The sequence below is a fragment of the Chaetura pelagica genome, unplaced genomic scaffold (assembly GCF_000747805.2).
Source record: "Chaetura pelagica isolate M959 unplaced genomic scaffold, ChaPel_1.0 scaffold138, whole genome shotgun sequence".
Taxonomy (NCBI): domain Eukaryota; kingdom Metazoa; phylum Chordata; class Aves; order Apodiformes; family Apodidae; genus Chaetura; species Chaetura pelagica.
The window spans coordinates 561,671-567,350 of record NW_009954215.1 but is presented as its reverse complement, the minus strand read 5'-3'; positions in this window follow the sequence as shown (position 1 = coordinate 567,350).

The following is a 5,680-nucleotide window of genomic DNA, read 5'->3' as shown; positions in this document are numbered from 1 at the left end:
CAGGAATGTGTCAGGGCTGCTCAGCATTTTAGTTACAAAACTAGGATCAGAATTCCTGAATGTGCTTTTACTTCTAATAGGGCTTCACTCTCTGCTTGGAGGAGGCTTTTCAGTTTTTCAGCCTTAGACTCTTCTGTTCCCATTTCCAACCATTTGCTAATGCAGAAGTCATTTCCCCTGAGAAATGAGAGGCCACTGTGGCTCTTTGCTGGCATTTAAACTAGAACAAGCTTTGAGTGATTTGGGCCCAGCACAAGCAATTTTATATGATAAATTCAAGGGGTTTTATCATCTTCCCACAGTACAAACTTTATGAAATTGGGAGCCTTCTAAAAACCAAACTAATGGAGAAGATGAACAAGTTTGACAGATATATGTGGAGATTCAGGAGGTCGGTAAGTATCTGTACATCATCTGTGAAAGCACCATGAAATGTTCACACACAGTTAATTAAAAAATCATGACATTGCATACAATTGTTCTGTTTAGCTTAAATATTTAATTTTTTAATCTTGCACTAACCTGAAATTCATGCGTAGAGGAAAATCATGTTTCATGGTAAAGGTCCTGTATCTCTGCACCAACACCAGGGGGTTCAGCGTTGCCTTGGAATGGAGTCCAGCTTTGCTTGTGATCACTGGATTTTGACATTTCTTTTTTGGGAACCAATACAGGTGCAGCAAGTTGAGTTTCTGTCTGAAGCAGCTGGCTGGCCTTCACTGGCCTTGCAAAAGGCAGCAGGATTCCTCCACAGCAGGGGTAGGGCTGTCGCCCAGGTCTGGAAGCAAAGTGGAATCAGGCAGATACTGAGAAGCAAGCTCCCACTTTTCCTGGATAAAATTCAAGACTTTGTCCAGCAAATGCAGAATGAATTGCAAAGTAAGCAAAATCACACTAAGTAATTGACATGACAATTGGGACATGACAAAGCAACAATAGGGCAATGTCAGTGAAGGGCAAAACAGAGTAGAGAAGATGATGAACAGCACAAATCTTTCTGTTTTGGTCTAGCAAAAATTTCTGGTCTTGGCTTTTAGCCTGCAGAGCAGGAACCTTGATACTGATGTTACTTAGATGTTATTGCATCACCACCTTTCTAATGAAACCAGTGAAGGGGCATTCTCTTGGACACAGAAGTCTGGTTTCAATTGGATGAGAACAGAGCAGAGCCTCATTCCTAAGCTGAAGCATTTCTTCCCAAAGTTCTGTTCATATCCATCCTTGAATTTTGGGTGCTTGTACTAATTGGATTTCACTTGATCTGTTTTTTTCCAAGACTATCCAGTAGCCCCCTAAATCACTGTTCTGCTGGACTTTGGCTTATATTGAAACCATTGAGAAATAGCGTTAGTTGTGATTAGGTGAGAGAACCTTCCAGCCTCTCAAGATTAAAATGTCACTTTGGGCCACTTGCCTCTAGATATTCCCACTCAAAAGAGGATTTATAGTTGATACAGAGTTGATACATAGTTGAGGTGTTTGAAATGAGTTGTGCCCAGACTGTCCTGTTATTCCTTAACCAAGTACAGGCTGAGCTGTACAGCTCTGATAGAGGAACCTTGCAAAGTAGTCCTCACATTTATTTTGCAAAGCAACAGTGTATTTATAATACAGAGTGTGGATCAGAGTTAGAGCTAAATGCCATTAAAACAAAGCTGCCTCTTCCTGTTTTCTGTATTCCTGTTTCACTTATGCTGGAAGTTGTGGGGAAACAAACACTTCGTAACCTCTTAGCTAAGGTCTGTTTCCTGTGTTTTGCTTCAGAGCCACTAGCAACTTTGAAGGATGCATACTATGATGTGACCTTGAAGCCACTGGATGAAGTTTGGCAAGGGAAGACAGAAGAGTACATGAAGAAAATCCAGGCTTTTTTGCCCAGGATTGTAAAAGATGCGTGGCTTATGGAACCAATCCAGGTGGCATTAAGGGCTGTGAAAGCAGGCTTGGATATGGTTGGTATAACTCAATTCTCCATTTTTAATGGTTTGAAAGATAAGGCCTGCAAATTTAAATACCACCTCTCAACTGTGGATAGAGAAAAATAGTTAAATGTTTTTGTTTATGGACATTGTGCAGTTATCTTTCCACATAACAAGCTTGTGCACAGCTAGTTTACTGTTCTTGAAATATTTGACCTGCTTTGAAAGCAGTACTTCTCCAGCTAGAGGAGAGGTGGCTTTCACTAGTTGTAATCACAACAGCAGTAGTCATTCATGTGGCTTTTGCTTTTCTTCCACAGAGAAGGAGCATTGTGATTACAACAAATAGTGTGCAAATAGGTTTGGGCTCTTCTAGTTGAAAGGAAGAGCACACACATCATGACACTGAGTTGTATTAACAAGGATACCAATCATTTGCAAGCTACTGAACCACATTAACTCAGTGGAGTATTGGTATACTTTAGGTGATGTTCTTTTAGGAAGGGTGTATTTCTGTTTGTTGTTTGTTGCTGTAATGACTAGTGTCTGTTCCCTGGGTATTAATCCTTAAGTGATAAGATGCTGTCAGGCAAGTGACAAATGCAAGAGAGACTGAAGTGCTTTTTTCACTGACTGTTGCTCCTTAACAAGTCATGTCCCTGCCTGAAGCCATATTGCAGTCAGGTTTCTAACCTCCTTTTCTGGCTCTCCAATAGACTGTGCAGCAGATGTTCAGGTGGGCAGAGGCCACGTTCTCTAGAGCTGTCAGGAAGATCCGGAAGCCCTTACTCAACCTTTACAGGTTTTCACCCAGGTAAGTGGTGTTCTGTGCAGGATCCCTCCTGCCAGGTAGTGCTGTAGATGGGTATGTGCATATGACATCAGCTTGTATGCTGAGGGCTGTGAACAACCACACAACCAGACTGCTTTGGGCACATGGCAAGAGTACCATGATGTTCATTGTTGGTGTCTACCAGGACAGGCTGCATTTCTAAAGAAGTTACTCAACCACAAACACAACAGCAGTAACCGATAACTAGCCTTATATGGCATGGTGTGTTGCAGGGCTTGGCCATTGTTTGTCTTTGTTTTGCCACTCAACCAGACTACAGTTCTTACAAACATTTCACTTCCACATTTCTAATAATAAAGCAGCTGCTTTTCATCAGCTTAGCAGATAAGGGTACATGATACTTTGTTTGTATTCTACAGGAACTGCTCAGTGGCAGTAAAACTGCCAGTACTTCCCAAAGCAGACCACTCCCTGGATCTGGCTAATATTACTAATTATCTCATTGAAGAAAAGCTAATGAGGCCTCTCCAAAACCTCTACAATATCAACTTAGTTGCAGAGTATTACAGATTCAAACGGAGGATGATGGAGAGCCCCTTTGAACGTAAGCCCTTTCACAGAGCTGCTTTGGTTTGTAACAGTCTATTAACACTTAGTTCTCAATTTCACAAATCGTATTTGGAATAGTAGTGGGACCACAGACATGATCACTAATTAATAAACTTTATATATAGTCTTTCCTGTAAAACAGTAACTGTCTGTACAATATCAACCCTTCAGGTAAAGCTGACATGCAATAAATACTCTGCTTAATACAGAAACCTGAGATTAGAAGTCAGCAGGTGGCATTTTTCTGTCTTACCTTTATGGTCTTGCGAGTTGATACCATGGTTCAAGGACAGTCACACCTGTTGGCCCTAGGTCTTGCCGTGGGGGCTTTGTCCATACTTCTGTTCACTCTAGGATGAAAAAGCCAAGCCCCACCAACACTTTAGAGACAGTAGTACCTGAAAACCATTGCTAAATGCTAAAGAACAGCATTAACTGTCCCAGCAGTCCCTTGTAGAATGGCACATGATACTTTCCTAGGCAGAAACCAGCAATATTAACTGTCTTCAAAAAAACCCTGAAACCCAAGCATCAGTTTCAGGCCAGGAAACCCTGCTGATGTATCACTGTGTGGTCACTAGGACCTACTTTCAGTGGGGCAGAGAGGTAGAGCTTACAAATAGGATTATGAAGTAGCACAACTGTAAATCAATACAAGCTGTGAATCCTAATTCATGTTTCTCCAAGTTTTAGGATACTCAGGTGGATCTATAATGAAAAAGAAATTCCTAGATTGTTTCCTGTCTGAATTTTTTTGTTGCAGCACAGCTTGTAACTGAAAATGAAATGTAGTAATAGCTTGAGAAATTATTTTAAGAGTATGGCAGCCAGAAGCTGCTTGTGTTGCAGTACACACGTAATAGCACAGCACTTCCTGCTCTCTGGAAAACTAACTGGTGTTTCTTCTGAAATACCGTTCTCTAGATCATGCAATATTAATGGGGACCAAGCATCTAATGACTTTTGATGGAAAAATTTATGATTTGGCATCAAAGTGCAGTGTACTTCTTGCCAAGGATTTTCTGCATAATACTTTCACTGTAATACTAAATGAGGAGACTGGTAACTCAAGATCACTGTACATGGAGATGAATCAGACTGTGAGCAGTATCTACCCAAGACTACAGGTAGGAGGGTAAAGTCAAACATCCTTCATTTCCAGACCAGAAATTATCTTCAACCAAGCAACCAACCAAAACAGAAAAAAAGAAAATATCCTCAAAATTTTGATGCTCAAAACATAATCAGAACAGCTATGAGGTGTAAGTGCTAGAAAGTAACTACTTTCAAATCAGGCTATAAATCCCCAAAATCAGAGGCTGTCTCCTTCCTCTGAGTATTTAATATACGAGGTTTGCTGGAATTTTTCAGTTTTCCTCTTAAATGGTCTAAGAGAAGGGCAGTTAGAGAGGTCTGGAGAACAAGCTGGGCCTATAGCCTCAGTGTCCCTGGCAGGTGGTGTCCTTTTCTGCTCTTCCAGAAGTTTTAACACAATCCTGTTCTTATTCCCTAACACAAGGCTGAACACAGTTGACCCCTGCAAACCCAGACTGAGCTCTGCCTGTCACTGAACTTTCATTATGACATACTTGAAATTTTGTTTTAAAACAGATATCCAAGACGTATAACTTTTCCTTTATGGAGGAGAACTGCCAAGTACTGGGTCAACCCCTTGAAAAGAATACCACTAATTCAAGGAGAGGAACCAAAAAAATAGAAGTGTCTAATCAGAAAGGAGTTTCTGTCTCCTGTGACTTTCAGTACAATCTCTGCACAGTCACTCTGGCCGGATGGCACCACGGTGAGTACTGATCATACAGCTGTCTCAGCTGACACTCATCCTTTCTGTATTTTCAAATTATCATTACCTGTAGTATCAAAATGTGGGTGTCTTTCACATGCTTTCCCTTTCTTTTACACACACCTGGAAATGGCCCTCTGCATTTATTCTGCAATTATTCTGCAGTTATTCCCATTCCCAAAAGAACACAAGTGTTTTCCGAGGTTACAGCTGTTTCAATGCAATAAAGCAGAGAGAAATAGGGGGTGGTGATGTCAGGACGGAAGCATCATGCTCTTTGGTCAGTCAGTGCTTTTTTTTTGCTGATGGAAAAATGTCAATGTGGTCTAGTCAAAAATCATAGCAGTTCTTTGTATCCTGGCTTTCAGCAAGAAATACTATATTCCTTGGGTTTGGTTGCTTTTTTAATTTCTGCTGCATATTTCTGCATGTGTAGTATTTCATTACAAATGCAGTCAGCCCAACCCCAGACTTTCTCTGAGAATTGTCAAATCTGCAAGAGCATGAAAGAAGGAGGCCTAAAAGCTTCCAGGGTTTTTGCCATACTTGGAATACATT